General features: G+C 44.3%; 1 protein-coding gene across 5 annotated transcripts in view; it reads left to right on the top strand.

Moving 5' to 3' along the window:
* The window catches only part of ZBTB44 (zinc finger and BTB domain containing 44), a 1,060,028-nt gene that overhangs the window by 858,608 nt on the left and 184,291 nt on the right, over positions 1-17,129 (top strand). The gene's annotated exons all lie outside the window — the stretch shown is intronic.

Below are 17,129 nucleotides of genomic sequence, written 5' to 3' on the forward strand. Positions count from 1 at the left end.
TTGGGGAAACCCTGCACACCGTGAGGGAGCATTTCCATTGGGAGAGCCAGGATTACTCAGAATCCAAGAAAAGGCTCAGAGATTTCCTTCTATTGCCTCAGCACAGGCCCTTAGCTATCCCCCCTGTGCTTGATATTGTCGATGTTTTTCTGTATCCAGTCTGTCTCCAGATTCTTTACCCCTTGCACCAGTAAAGCCAGACAGGTACTACAGGGTCCCTGACTCTCATAAATTCATTTACAAAAACCCCGCTGCAGACCCAGAAACTATTTCTCAGGGTCCTAAAGGGGTTAAAGCTTCCACTGCCAAAAATCCTGTCCCCTCGGATAGGGATTACAGAGCTCTGGACAGATGGGGGGAAAAAGTTTACACTTCTGTTACTTTAGCTGTAAGAGCTTTAAACTGCCAGTTTCACATGCTTAAATATCAACAGCATCTCATGTCATTGTTAAAACAGAAAATGGTTACAAATATAGAAGGTCCTGACAGTAAAGAAATGCAGGATTTATTGCATACATTTGAACAAGTGGGAAAGCATACTCTGCAATGTGGTTTTGATTCATAAGAGGCTTCTTGTAGAGCCGCAGTTACAGGCTCAGTTATTCAAAGACATGCTTGGTTGAAAGAACAAAGTTTACCTGACCATGTTAAAGTGAAATTATTGGATGCTCCACTACAGCATGATTCTTTGTTTGGTGTTAAGGCAGAAGAGGTGTTAAAGAAAATGGAGGATAAAGCAAAGTCAATGCAAACTGTGAAAGATTTCTTACAGGTTCAACCACCTAGATTTAGCAGAAACTGGCCTTCAAAAAATTGGTCCTTTCCAATGTCAAACACGCCATAAAGAGGCAGATACAGACGCCCAAGTGGCAGATCTCAGCCCCAAGGCTCCTACAGACCTAAACAATGGGGTGCTACAGCCCCCAAAGGAGGAGAAGACAAATCACAACCTTATAGGAAACCGTCACAATGACTTCCCTCTTCAAATGCCAAGCTCTTACCAGTTGACAGCACTCCTAGGGGGAAAACTAGCACTTTTTTCAAAAAATTGGCACATGATCACCCAACACCAATGGGTGTTAAATATAGTTTCTCAAGGGTACAGGTTCCACTTCCACACTCTTCCAAAATCAAAAGGTATGCGAAACCTGCCACAAAACCAATGGGCAGAGGCACAAAAACAGATTGCTGCTCTTATGGATATGGGAGCTATTCAAAAAGTTCCACAAGAAGAACAGGTCCAAGGATTTTACTCACGCCTTTTCCTAGTACCCAGAAAGGACAAAGCATGGAGACCAATACTGGACCTGTCAATCCTAAACACTTTCCTGGATGTTCCAAAATTCAAAATGTTAACACTACAACAACTCCTGCCCATGCTGGGCAGAGAGGCCTGGCTAGTTACTTTGGATCTCAAGGAGGCATACCTGCACGTCCCAATCAGACAATCGTGCAGAAGATACCTCAAATTTATAGATGGCTCAATGCATTATCAATTCTCTGCCCTTTGGCTTATCTACTGCACCCAGGGTCTTCAAAAAATGCCTGGCACCAGTAATTGCATTTTGCAGACAAAAAGGAGTTCAAATATATCCCTACTTGGATGACTGCCTTATAAAAGCAGAGAGCAAGGACATTCTTCTAAAGCACCTGGCATTTGTAAAAAGATTGCTAATTTGCCTAGGGTACACAGTAAATGAAAATAAATCAAAACTAGTGCCCTCTCAAGAGATAATATTCCTGGGTGCAAGCTTAAATACAACTGCCCAGATGGCTTATCTCACGCCAAACAAACAAAGGCAACTGTTCAAATGATGGCAACAAACACCCAGCTCCCTGCAAGAAAAATTCTGCAGGCCCTGGGTTTCATGGCTTCTTACATTCTACTAATTCCATATGCCGAACTGTATATGAGGAAACTACAGTGGTATCTAAAAAGTGTTTGGACTCAGCATTGTCACAGCCTAGAGACAGTCATAACCCTGATTCCTTGCCTACAACAGGAGTTTCGATGGTGGTCCCAAGCCTGTCACCACAACAAGGGACAGCCTTTCACCTTACCTACAGCCAGGCAGACAATAACAACGGATGCATCGGATTATGCCTGGGGAGCACATATGGCAGGAAAATGTATTCAGGGCACGTGGACCAAGGAACAAATGCATCTTCACATCAATCAAAAAGAGATGCTAGCTATACAGAATGCCCTGACAGCCTTCAAGGACCTAATACATCCAGGACAATTATTAATAAAGACAGACAATACCACAGTTATGTGGTACATAAACAAGCAAGGGGGGCACACATTCCCTACCACCTGTGCAGACAAGCCATGACTTTATGGAACACAGCACTGAACTACCAGGTACATCTGCAAGCACAATTCCTGCCTGGAACAAAAATACACTGGCAGACGAACTAAGCAGAAATCTCATGGATCCTCACGAATGGAAGCTAAATCCACAAGTGTTCAACATGATAACAAGGGAGTGGGGATGCCCAGACATAGATCTCTTTGCCTCCCCTCACAATTGCCAATTGCAGAAATTTTGCACAAGGACTTATCACTCTCAAGCATGGAAAGTGGATGCACTATCTTTTAGCTGGGAAAACCTGACTGTCTATGCCTTCCCTCCGATGCCTCTTCTCACCAAGGTGTTTTTAAAAGTCAGACAAGAGAGCCCAAAAATTATCCTGATTGCACCAGACTGGCCATGCCAGCACTGGTACTCGATCCTAAAGATTTTGTCCCAAGGCCCACCTTGGCCTCTACCTCCAATCCCTCAACTTCTAACACAGCAAAACAATCAGATTCTGCACAGTCAACTCAGAACCTTAAACCTAGCAGCATGGCAGGTAAGGTAGCCACTCAGACTGCACCTTTCTCTAAAGCTGTTATGGATGTAATTTTGGAAGCCAGGAGACCTAGCACTAGGAAATCTTATGCAGAAAAATGGAAGAGAGTCTGTGCTTGGAACCAGACACAAGGGCTCGACCCTCTGGTCGCTAATATGCCTCAGATTTTGCAATACCTGACTGAGATGTTGGACAAAGGCCTATTTTTTTCATCTATTAAAATCCATGTCTCTGCCATTTCAGCTCATTACAATACGGATCCTCCTATTTTCTCACATCCTCTACTACGACAGTACCTCAGAGGGGCAAAGAATATAAGACCCCCTAGGAGAGCACCAGTACCTACTTGGGACCTCAATTTTGTTTTATAAAAACTAACACTGCCTCCATTTGAACCAGCCAACTCAGCTGATCTAAAATTCTTGTCATGGAAAACTGCTCTGCTCCTAGCAATAACTTCAGCAAGAAGAGTTTCAGAGTTACAGGCATTGATGGCTGTGGAACCTTTCCTCATTTTTCACCAGGACAGGGTTTCTCTAAGGATGAACCCAACATTTATGCCAAAAGTGGTCTCCAATGTGGCCTTAAACCAAACTATTCATTTGCCTACTTTCTACCCAAATCCTCAGAATAAAGGGAAAAAACTTCTGCACTCTTTGGATATACACAGACAACTGCGATTTTACTTGGACAAAACAAAAGCTTTCAGAAAAACTGAGCAACTGTTTGTAGCATTTGCTGCAGGATCACAAGGAAAACCTATTACAAAGCAGACAATCTCCAAATGGATAGGACACTGCATCCGCTTCTGTTATGCACAACATTGCAAATCTGTGCCCAAGGGCATTAGGCCTCATTCTACCAGAGCAGCAGCCACTTCAGCAGCTTTCCTCAGAGGGGTACCAACCAAAGACATTTTAGAAGCTGCAACCTGGAACTCACTGCACATTTTTACCAAGCACTACCACCTACCTCTCTACTCCAAATCCAGAGCAGGCTTTGCTACTGCAGTTCTGCAGGGCTTGTTAGCCTCGCCAAATCCAATCTAGACCCAGCCACCCTACCTCAGCTTTGGGATTCTACCCAAGTGTAATGACTGCAACAGTGAAACACAATGAACATAGTACAGTTGTGTACCTACCATAAATGTAGATGTTCAAGTGTCTTCACTGGTGCAGTCCTGGTTACCCACCCACCTTCCCCCTCTTTGCTGGGACTATTCTGTACTTCTCAACTCTATACAACCTATGTGGTGTATTTGCTTTTAGAGGAAGGAAATGTTTATAGTAATATGTGCATGGTTGTTTGGTATATTTTTATCTTTACAGCCTTCATATCTGGGGGCACCTGACATCTGGGGCAAGAAAAACATAAGAAAATGGCGTTAGTTGCAACTTTTATACCCCTGGTGCACTGACGTCAGGGAAGAGGCGACAGCAACCGACGCCAGACCAAGACTTTGGAACTCGGGCAGACTATGGGTCGCCTGCCAGCAGGATAACCCAAGTGTAATGACTGCAACAGTGAAGACACTCGAACATCGACATTTGTGGTAGGTACACAACTGTACTTTCTGGAACATTCGTCTTCAGTGGCTCTGGCCACAGCTTCCCAAGTCTGTCTGCCTTTGGGGTGGTGGAAAGAGTCCTTTTTCTTTCTAGGGATCTAGTCTCTGATCCTGCTCTTCAACCCTCTGTCGTTCAGAGCTCAGATTTCATCAGACCTGCCACACAGGGACAGTCATTTCCTCCTAGCTTCCAGTCTGTTTCCATTGAAGAACTTTCCCCTCTGTTTTGACACTTCCCCAGAACACCCCTGAGGAGGTTCACTGCAGGAAGAAGCCCATAGATTCCCCTGTGGAGACTCTCACTGAAGATACTGATTTCAAGGAAGGGGAAGGATCCCCCAGTTCACCACCTGATGTCTCATTTGGAGACATTTTAGAGATCCTTAAGCAGAAAAGTGGTTGGTTCACTGATTATCCTTTTGGAGGCTTTTGATACTGGCCCATCTATGTCTTGAACGACTCCCCTTGGCTGATGAGCTTATCGAACTGGATTCCGTTGAACCCATACCAAGCTGACCTGACAAGTATTTAGCCCCACCAAAGGATAAACCCCACTGAAGCAAAGGAGTCCCTGCCATTGCAGTCCTTTTGGTGGCAGCCACCAAAAAGGAGCTAGCAGAGCTTCTCTGTCCACCCTTCTAACAGAGTGTCTGGGGCTCTGGGCAGATTTTGGAAAGTTTGCATTGGCAACCGCAAGTTCCCTGAATTACCTGGTACACTTTACAAGGCTACAGACAGATTTGACCAAAGAACTATCAAACTCTTTCTTGGAGTCCATGTCTGGAGAGGATTTCAAAAGTTCACATCTCAACTTGCCACTCTCTTGTCTATGCATCTATGAGGTTAATTACTCATGCAGCAGAAGGTGCCTTATAGGGGGGCCATTTCAGTCATTGCAGTAAGGAGACATGCCTGGATGCAGGTATGAACCATTGTGGAACCTTTCAAGTCTTCTTTCATCAGTGCTCCCTTTGATGAAACATCCTTGTTTGGTCCTTCCATAAAAGAAACGCTTACACGCAGTGAACAAGAAGGAAAGACCCTGTCTGCCTTAGGAATTACATTTTCTACCCTTCAGTGGTGTTTTTCAAGGCATCTGAGAGCTGTCAAGAAAATTTGATTCCGAAAATCCCAGGCACCTTTCCAGGACTCGTGCAGAGACAGCTGCTTCAGAGGCATAGGAAAGAGTTCAGATGGAAGGTGCCGGCCATGCTACTGAGGAGAGACGCATAAAAATCAGGGTTCCCAAGAGTCCTTTACAGATAGGCAGTGCTTTAACAGTGTTGAAAGGGTCTGACTACTCGCCTCACAGTAAAAGATACTTGGATGCTAAAAATAATATCCAGAGGTTACTTCATACTCTTTTCCCAGATTCCAACTTCAAAAAAAAAGAAGCTCCCCAGTATTCCACACTTTAAGAAGGGAGCTGTAGCACAAGAAAATCAGAAGCTGCTGGACAAGAGTCTCATCCAGCAGGTCCCACCAGACCAAATAGGATTCAGAATTTACTTAAGATTCTTTTTAGTGCCAAAAAAGAAAGGGGACCTGAGACCAGTTTTGGATCTAAGCATATTAAACCAATTTGTGAAGAAAACAAAGTTCTAGATGATCACAGTTCAATCTATTCTGCCCCTTCTACCCAAGGACGATTGGATGTGCCGTAAAGATCTTCAGGGTGCATGTTATCACATCAGAATTGGCACTCCCAGAGACACTTATTTTTGGCTGAATGGCAGTCACTACCAGTTCAGGGCTTTGTCCTTTAGACTCGCCACAACCCCCAGGGTGTTTACTGAATATATGGCAGTGGTAGCTGCTCATCTGAAGCTACAAGGATTCAGAGTGTTTCCATATCTAGATGAGTGGCTTCTGACCGCCCCAACCATGCATCCCTTACAGCAGTCCAAGGACACTTTGCTCCAGATTTGTCAATCACTAGATATAACAATCAACTTTACCAAATCAAAATTGACACAAGTAAAGAGCCTGGAGTTTAATGGTGCCTATTTGAACACAACAGACAAGATTGCTTCCTTACTATCTCACTATGAATGTAGACTCAGATCTCACATTCATCAGATTCTGTCTCATGCTACTCATCCTGCAAGACTGATTCTTCAAGCTTTAGGGTTCCATACCAGTGGCTATAGTTTTAGTTCCCTTGGCTCACTATTTTTGTGTGTGCTTCAGTGGACTCTGGCTGTTCAGTGGTGTTTTCTTCAACAGCCCCCATCATTTCCAGTCAAACTTACTCAAATATGCAAATGGCATGTTCACTGTTGGGTCCAGACAGATGACATTTATCTGGGTCGGCCTTTCATTCTTCATCCCCTGTTGGCCACAGTGACCATGGATGCCTCTAAACTGGGTTTGGTGGGGGCATTTCTTGGGAAGGATGATCCAAGGTGGTCCAAGGTACATGGTCCCCTCAAGAGACCAATTTGCATATCAATGTCCTGGAAATGAGAGCAGTCCTTTTCATGTTGCAGGCATTCCAAGATGCTCTCCCTCTGGGGACCATTGAGATTCATGCCAACAACTTGTCTGTGGTCCGGTACATCAACAAACAAGGTGGAACTGGATCCTACCCCATTTGCCGAATCCATGAGGGTATGGCAGTGGGCGATTTCCTCCATCCGTTTTTTTGTAGCTACACACATTCCAGGGAAAACCAACATAATAGAGGACAAACTCAACCGGTTCATTCTGATACCTCACGAGTGGTCTCACAATCCATCTGTAAATGAGAAAATTTCCGCTGTTGGGGCCAGCCATGCTGCAATCTATTTGAATCTCCCAACAACAACAAATGCAGCAGGTACTTTGCCCTGATTCCCCCCTCGGGGGGCATCACAGAGCGATGCTCTAGTCCACGTTTGGCCCTCCGGTCTTGTGTATGTCTATCCTCCAGTACCTGTGATTCTAAAATTCTTACAGAAAGCCAATCAGTTGAAGAGCTCAGTCATCCTCATTGCCCCTGTTTGGCCTCACCAGATGTGGTTCCCCTTCCTTTGGTCTTCTCTTCGTTATCCTCCTTGGATACTGGTCAAGTCCAGATCTACTTTCGCATTCTTTGCAGCTGAATCATCCCAGCCCTCAGACTAACTGCATGTTTTTTCCGGCTACACTAATAGAAAGCCCAAGCTTTCTTCCCCAGAATGGGCTATACTGTTATGCTTACAGAAAGTCTCCACCAAAAGGATTTAGAAAAGTAAAAGCAAGAGGTTTTCTTTCTAGGCTCTGAAAAATAACAGTGACCCTTTCACTGCTCCTGTGTCTGCTGTACTAGATTTTCTGACGTCCCTCTTTAATGAAGATGCTAGTTTTCCATTCAGGAGACAAAAAGTATACTTTGGCTGTTTCCAAAGTGTTTAAGGCATTCTTAAAAGGTATTTTCCTTCCTTAGACCTTTAGTAACAGACCCGTCACTACCCTGGGATCTAACTGTGTTACTGCAAAGTTTGACTCAAAAATCCTTTGAACATTTGCCAAAAACTGACTTTTAAAGTACTTGTCTTGGAAAAACAACGTTTTTAGTGGCTATTACTTCGCTAAAAGGATTTCTGAACTTCAGGCAATTTCATCTAAGACACCTAAAGTTTTTCATAAAGATAGGGTTACATTATGAACCAATCATTTTTTAACCAAAGTGGCCTCTGTCTATTACCCAAACCTTTTATTTACCAGTCTTTCTGAAATTTTCAAAGGAGATTACAGGCTTCATCTTCTAGATGTGCATAGACAATTGTGTTTCTGTTTACACAGAGCAAAAGAATTCAGAAAAACAGATCAACTGTTCATCTCCTTTTCAACAAATCAGATGGGTTTTCCAGTCTCCAAAGTAACGATGGCCAAATGGATAACCAAGTGAATTTCCTGGATTTATTCCCAACAGGACCTTCCTCTACCACAAACACCTAAAGCCCATTTCACTAGAGCCATGGTCACGTCATCTGCATTTTGGTCAAGAATGTCTGTTGCTATTGTGCAGCGGCCACATGGTCCAGTGCTCATACTTCTGTCAGTCATTACAGACTGGACCTAATTTCCAGAAATAGAGCTGCCTTTGGTTCCGCAGTTCTCCGGAATGTCCTTCCATGAGGGTCACTCAAGATTTGCGTAGCTGGAGACCATCCCATTCATTGAGTAAGAATGAAAAGGACAACTTCAGATTTAAGTTATGTACTCAACATAACTACACATCTGTGCCATTCCATTTTCTTTATTCCTCATCTCCCTTCTTCCCCATTCCTGTCATCTCTTGAAGTGACCTGACGGACCATTGTAACCTGTAGTTCCGGGTTTGAACACTACTCTATTTTTTCCTCTTTTCATTACTTAATGAAGACTGTATGGCAGCAAACTTAATCTGAGGTATTGAGAATGGACTAAGGCATTACAGGTAGAGGGAGGAGCTCAAGAGGTTGCTCCAAAGTCTATGGTATGCAGCCGAGTCCGATCCAAATCGGAGATGTTAAATCATTAGCTGAAGAAGAATGAAAATGGACAACACATATGCATAGTTATGGTGAGTACATAACTTTTAATTTCACTGGACCCTTCTTTGTTTTCACACAGGGAGAGCTCAAATCAAGCAATTCATTGGTGTGCAACCATCTTCCATCCTTGCTTCCCAGGATGTTGATCTAGGTGAAGAAGGCTATACCAAAAAAGTATTCTCATGCCTTTTTCTTGGACAGGAGAACACTGGTCCTTTCTCTTGAACAACTTAGCACGAGGAAGATGCAGTATGTTGCCTCTGAAAGTAGATCTGTTGCAGAAAACAAATGATACCTCCTTTATTCATCCTGATAGGTATACCAAGGCTGACCCTGTAGGTGATCTTGCCATGATTCCAGACATGCACAAACGCACAGTGGCTGTACTAAACATTATGAAGGCTAGAAAATCAAACACAAGAACAGTTTACCTAGCAAAGTGAGAGAGTCTCCTGGTGTACCAAACCAGGGACATTGACCCTGGAAAGGCGAGCTTGGCATTAGTCTTGGAATATTTGTCTGATTTAACTTGCATCTCTGTAATACTGCATGGTTCTGCTATTGCAGCCTGTCTGCAGCCTCACTTCTATTCTAGGCTCTTTTGGTAAAACCACTCCACTTGGGAGTCCTCCATCTGGGACTATTTAGAAAGCATGGGATCTCGGGTGTGTTCTAGAGAAACTGACTTTAACCCCCTTTAAGCCAACATCACCTCTCCCAGTTCTTCTTTTGTAAGATGCTCATCCTGGTAGCAGTCACCTCAGGGCATCCCTGCATTCTAATAGCTGGTTTCAGAATTGGCTCTTAACCAGACTGTGTAGCTGCTAGATTTTCTTTTCTATACTTTAAAATTTGTGGAGAAGGATTCTCTCTATTCCTTAGATGTGCATTGATGGTTGAGAGTTTGACAGCAACAAGCATTGTAGAAAAATCTGTTGAGTTGTCTGTTATACAGAAGGGAAGGAGGGTAGACCTGACAACAGCCAGACCTTTTCCAAGTGGCTAGCACATCAAATCTCTTTCTTGTAAACAAAACTATGGAAAACTAGTCCTAGGACAAGTAAAGACGTAGTCTAATAGAACTATAGCTGCTACCATAGCCTTCATTAAGGGGATCAAACCCAGGCCATCCTTGAAGCAGTTTCCTGGTCATCTGTGTTCACCTTCTTTCAACATTGCAATTTGTGGGGGTTGGGTTTACTGCTGCTGTCCTGCAGGGCATTGTCTCCTCCTAGTCTGTCCTTCTACCCATTTCGTATTGATTTAGGAATCTTCCCAAGAAGTGGAAACTTCAGCAGTGAATACTACAGTGTTGTGTTGCAAACGTAAGATAAATGTAGATGCTGTAGTAGTTTCACTTTTGCAATCTGGACTGCCTCCCTCCACCCCCTTTCCTTTATTTTCAGTGCTTTTCCCTTAAGATACTATCCATTTCACTGTGTTCCCTTGAGGTACTATCCATTTGATCAATTATTGGATTGAGATGCTATCCATTTGGTCACCCATTGGGTTGAGTGTGGCATTCCTGCCTGTAGGTTATACCCTCCCCCTCACTACTCTTCCTGTTTAATTTTCATGCTGTTTTCTTGGAGAAAAGATTTGGGTCCTTAGGGGTGGAGTTGTGCTACTTGAGAATGTTCCCTGTGGTCCACTGAGGTTCTATTACTTGGAATGCTGCCCATCCCCCAGCTTTTGGCCAGAGCAAGAAAAACCTGAAGATATCCTCATCCAGTCCACCTTTTAGATTACTGTTCTGCTTGTGCCTTGTTGTGCGGTCTTTGGCTGAAATATGGCAGGAAAGTAGAGCATTGAAAGACTGCTGGGCAGGATATCCCAAGAAGTGATAACTGTAACAGTGCAACAAAGTTCCTAACATAGCTGTACTTTCGTGTGTGTGTCATACAAATATATAATTTTTTTCTACCTAACCTCAGATTTGTGGAGGTGAGCAATGCACATTATAGAATACACAGGGATACTGGTGATACTTGGCAACCTGGGGAAGTTGAGATTGCTGTGGTAGATCTACTTTTGGAGGTTTATCATTATAAATACATAATTTGTTTACATTAATTGGTTTTATAATGTGAAGTATGTTGTGATGTTGTGTAACTGTTCTTCCCAGTGGACTGACAGTTTGTAGACAGATGTATAATTTACACTGCTTCCTGCATCCTCCTAGAGCTGTCCTGAAGACCCAAAATCACTGGAAGTTCAAAAATTCTTGGAAGATGTTCTCCATTGAAATTTCTTTATGGTTTCAGACAGTGTGTAGATGAGACACTTTAAGGATGTAACTGCAGTGCTTGCATAACTAATGTTAATAAGAAATTAAATTTTCCACACTTACTGAATTTTTATACTATATATTGATAACCTACTTGACCCATCTGTTCTTGGAGGACTTTGGTTTTCACTTGGATTGCTACTGTTCCAAAGCTTGGCTCAGGTCAACAAGACTCAGGAAAGGTGGAATTAGCCAGATGTCCTTCAAGGATGCATCTGCAGTCCTTACATATGGGTTGTCCTGCCTCAGGCAGCCCTTCGGTCGGCCGGATTCCAAAGTCTGGGTCCGGCGTCGGCTGATGTCGCCCCTTTCCCGACGTCAGAGTGCCTGGGATATAAAAGCGTCAGCCGACGCCATCTTCCTCAGTCTTTCTTGCCGTGTGGTGCCCGAAGCAGAAGCAGTTTGCAAGTGCCGGTCGGCCAGCTCCTGTAATTACAGCTACCGAAGACTTCAAAAAGCTAAGTACCCCGTTGGGGACTCTTTCTTGCCTCAACCGATGTCAGATCAAACGGTTAAAGTTAATAATTGTTTAACTTGTGGGAAACAAATACCTCATAAGGATTTCCACTCTTACTGCCTCCCCTGCCTAGGCCCAGACCACAACGTCTCGGCTTGTGCAGCCTGTGCCTCCTTCAATAGACGCACTCTTAGGCGTCGGTCGGAGTTTGCAGAGGAATTTTTTGGGGATAGTTTCTGTTACAAGATGCCATCGGAGCTTCCGACTACTCATTTAACCAAAAAACGGAAGGACAAGGACCGACACATGCGGACCGTGGTTTTGGCCGAAACCACGCCTAGGCCTACCGCGAGTGTCTCGGTATCTGCTGAAACAGAATCCTTGGTGCTTCCGACCGACGAAACCGCTCAACCGACAACCTCGGTCCCGGAGGCCACCTCTGAGTCGGTCATAGAATTCCCCTCTGAAACCGGTGCTCTGGAAACAACCGACACCATTTCTCTAGATAAAACTACTCCAGCACGTGGGGCAGCCAGGCCTCCTGCATCCATGTCCATAAAGGCATTTGCACGTGCTAAAGCTGCTAAACAGCCAAAATCTCTCTCCCAAGGCTATTCCTCAGGGATCCACTACCGGTGCACAGATTTTAAGTTTAGCTGAGGCCCTTATTACCTTAATTAGGGGCTCTCAGCCACATCCGGACAGGGGCTCTCAACCTCCTCTAGACAAAAGGCCCAGGGTTGAGCACACTGATCCCCAGTCTTCTGATGAGGTCTCAGATGACTCTGCCCTATCAGACTACCAGGAGGAGGCCTTTACGGCCTACGAGGATTCTGATGCAGAGGAATCTATTCCCTCGGCCTCCCCTCCTGAAGAGTTGTCCTTTGGGGAGACCCTTCACTCCATGAGAGAGCATTTCAAATGGCAGGGCCAGGAATTCTCTGATTCCAGGAAGAGATTAAGGACTTTTTTGCATTTACCTCAGCATAGACCTTTGGCTATTCCTCCTGTTTTAAATGTCATTGATGATATGTACTCATTTCTCCTGACTCCCTTCCTCTGGCTCCTGTCAAACCCGACAGGTACTACAGGGTCCCGGACTGACATCATTTCCTTTACAAGGGCCACTCTGCTGACCCAGAAACTATTTCCCAGGGCCCTAAAGGGGTTGCGACCACCACTACTAAAAATCCACTTCCTTCTGAAAGGGAGTCCAGGACTTTAGAGAGATGGGGTAAAAAAGTGTATACATCTTCCACTCTTTCTATGAGGGCATTAAATTGTCAATTCCATATGATACAGTACCAAGAGTATTTGTTAGATGAATTGCATAAAAAACTATCTTCGCCTGAACCCCTAGATCGCAAGGCACTTCAGGATCTGGTACATAACTCCCAGCAGGTTAGCAACCATTTCTTGCAGTGTGGTTATGATGCATTGGAAGCTTCATGTAGGTCAGCAATGACCGGTGCAGTCATACGTAGACATGTTTGGCTGAAGGAACAAACTCTGCCAGATCATGTTAAGGCAAAGCTTATAGATGCTCCGTTGGAAAAACAAAAGTTATTTGGCTCCACGGCTCAGGAGGTCTTAAAGAAATTTGAGGAAAAGGCTAAATCTGTACAAACAATCAAAGATTTTCTCCAGGTCCAACCACCAAGATTCAGCAGAAATTGGCCTTCTAAGAATTGGTCCTTTCTGGACTCAGACAGGTCTCAAAGAGGCAGAAATAGGCGTGCCAGAGGTAGAGGGCAAGCTCGAGGCTCCTACAGAGGACGTCAATGGCAGCCTCCCAACCAGATAGGTACTGCAGGGCCTACAACTACTACACAAGGACCATCTCAATGACTTGACTTTGATCCTGCCAACCAGGGCTCAATTGGAAGCACCTTTGGGCGGAAAGCTATCTTTATTCTCAAAAAATTGGCACAGTATTACAGAGGACAAATGGATACTGCAAATAATAGACAAAGGATACAGATTCCATTTTCATACATTACCAAAAAGACAAGGCATGCCAAACCTGCCACCAAACCAAAGGGCAGAAGCTTTCAAGCAAATTTCCAAACTACTACAAATGAAAGCGATAGAAAGAGTTCCTCTCGCAGAACAAGGCCAAGGATTTTATTCCAGACTATTCCTTGTTCCAAGAAAAGAAAAGCAATGGAGGCCTATTCTGGACTTGTCCACACTGAATACTTACCTCATCATGCCAAAATTCAAAGTGCTGACCTTACAGCAACTCCTTCCCATGCTGGGCAAGGAGTCCTGGCTGGTAACTCTAGACCTCAAGGAGGCATACCTGCATGTCCCAATAAGACAAAGTTGCAGAAGACACCTCAGATTTCTTGCAGGTTCAGAGCATTATCAACTCTCAGCATTGCCTTTTGACTTATCTACTGCGCCCAGAGTATTCACGAAATGCCTGGCATCAGTAATTGCACATTGCAGACTTCAGGGGATTCAAATATACCCATACCTGGACGACTGCCTCATACAAGCGGACAGCCAGCTAACACTGGTAAAGCACTTAAACTATGCCATCCAACTACTACAGGCCTTGGGATACACAGTCAACATTCAGAAATCAAGACTTGTTCCATCCCAACGAATAATTTTCCTGGGTGCAAAACTGGATACAAACACCCAAATGGCTTTTCTCACAGAAGAAAAACAAGCACAATTACCAGATTACTTCAGAAATCTGACAACACAAACCCAGCTTACTGCAAGGAAGATCCTGCAGGCCCTGGGTTTCATGGCATCTTGCATTCTTCTGATTCCACTAGCAAGGCTGCATATGAGGAAACTACAATGGTATCTAAGGAGTCTATGGTCTCAGCACAGTCACAGCCTAGAAACTTTGATCCCCCTCATTCCATGCCTTCAGAAGGAATTCCTGTGGTGGGCAAAAGCAAGCCAGTCAAACAAGGGCCTGCCTTTCAGCAAACCACATACCAGCCAAACCATTACAACGGACGCCTCAGACCATGGATGGGGAGCACACATGGAGGGCAAATGCATTCAAGGACAATGGACACAAAAAGAGTTGCATCTGCACATCAACCAAAAGGAAATGCTGGCAGTTATACATTCCATCGAGGCCTTCAAGCACTTCCTGCACCAAGGTCACCTGTTAATAAAGACAGACAATACCACAGTTATGTGGTACATAAACAAACAAGGAGGTACCCATTCATACCCTCTTTGCAGGCTGGCAATGAATCTGTGGGAACTTTCCCTAAACCTCAATATAGAGCTCCATTCCCAGTTCGTACCAGGAAAAGACAATGCACTGGCGGACAGCCTGAGCAGAAACATCATGGATCCACACGAATGGATGTTGCACCCAGATATCTTTCTCCAGATAATACAATCATGGGGAAGGCTGGACATAGATCTATTTGCCTCTCACCACAACCATCAACTGAGGAAATTCTGCACAAGGACATACCATCCTCAAGCATGGAAAGTGGACGCCCTCTCCTTCAGCTGGAAAACTCTAGCAAGTATATGCATTCCCACCGCTGCCATTAATGACCAAGGTCTTACTGAAGATCAGGACAGAGCAACCAAAAGTAATTCTGATGGCTCCGGATTGGCCAAGACAACACTGGTACCCACTGTTAAGGAGCATGTCACGCACGAAACCTTGGCCTCTACCACAATGGCCACTTCTACTGACACAACACAATTACAAGACTCTGCACTCCAGCCTCAAAACCTTGCAGCTGACAGCCTGGAAAATACCTTGACTCCTCGCCAGGATAAGCTATCCAAGAGAGTACAGGATATCATCATGGAAGCCCGGCGGCCTTCCACAAGAAAAACATATTCCGCAAAATGGAAAAGATTTTGTACCTGGAGCACCACAAAGGGTCAAGATCCGACAGTCATGAGCATTCCACATATTTTGGAATACTTGGCTGAAATGCTCCATAATGGCCTTTTTTATTCCTCCATAAAAATTCATGCTTCAGCAATTTCAGCAGAGTACAACACTGATCCACCTGTATTCTCTCATCCTCTACTAAGGCAGTTTCTAAGAGGGATAAAAAACATCAACCCTCCAAGGAAACCACCAGTGCCTACATGGGACCTTAACTTCATGTTGGAAAAATTAACTCTCCCTCCCTTTGAACCAGCAGCATCTTCAGAGCTTCAATTCCTATCTTGGAAGACTGCCTTCCTTCTGGCCATAACCTCAGCAAGAAGAGTATCTGAATTACAGGCCCTCATGGCAGTTCAACCATTTCTCATTTTTCATCAGGACATAGTCTCTTTGAGAACCAATCCTTCTTTCATGCCAAAGGTGGTATCCAGGGTTTCACTGAACCAAGCTATTCACCTGCCGACCTTCTTTCCAAATCCACAAAACAAAGGAGAGAAACTTCTGCATACTTTGGACATCCACAGATAGTTGCGCTACTATTTGGACAGAACTAAGACTTACAGAAAAACTGACCAACTCTTTGTGGCATATGCTGCTGGTGTACAAGGAAAAGCAATTTCCAAACAGACAATTTCAAAATGGATAGGAAATTGCATTCGGTTCTGTTACTCCTTTCATGGAAAAGCTGTGCCAGTTAACATAAGACCTCATTCCACCAGAGCAACAGCCACCTCCACAGCTTTCTTAAGAGGGGTGGCTACAAAGGACATTTTAGTAGATGCTACATGGAGCTCTGTGCATACATTTTCCAAGCATTACAACTTGCCCTTATATTCCAGATCCAGAGCAGGCTTTGCTAGTGCTGCCCTGCAGGGCATATTAGCTACACCATCCTTTTCTTAGGTCCTATCTCCCCCAGCTTAGCTATGGTATTCTACCCATATGTAAGGACTGCAGATGCATCCTTGAAGGACATAGTACAGTTTTGTACCTACCATAAATGTAGATGTCCGATAGGTATGCATCTGCAGTCAGGTTTTCCCTCCCTCCTACCCCTCTGTGGTATACTATGGGTACATATCCCTCATTTTAGCTACTTGGGGTTATCTTTTATGGTGTATTTGTTTTTTATTGATGTGCATGTTTGGAATTGTTTACATCTCTCCAAATTTAGCCTTACGTAGAGGGCAACTGGCATCTGGGGCAAGAAAACCTGAGGAAGATGGCGTCGGCTGATGCCTTTATATCCCAGGTGCTCTGACCTCGGGAAAGGGGCGACATCAGCCGACGCCGGACCCAGACTTTGGAATCCGGCCGACCGAAGGGCTGCCTGAGGCAGGACAACCCATATGTAAGGACTGCAGATGCATACCTATCGGACATCTACATTTATGGTAGGTACAAAACTGTACTGTTTCCTTGTTAGTAAACATTTGCCTCTAACTATTCACCTTAAGATGTTAAACTGATGCCCCATCTAATTGAGTTGGTGTTTGCTTAAGTAGATGTAAAAGATTCCATGGCACTTATTGAAAAGAGTAGGGAAGTGCCCTGGCCAAATTACTCCTATC

Source organism: Protopterus annectens, chromosome 8.part0 (genome assembly GCF_019279795.1).
Source record: "Protopterus annectens isolate FY-2018-M chromosome 8.part0, PAN1.0, whole genome shotgun sequence".
NCBI classification, from domain to species: Eukaryota; Metazoa; Chordata; order Ceratodontiformes; family Protopteridae; genus Protopterus; species Protopterus annectens.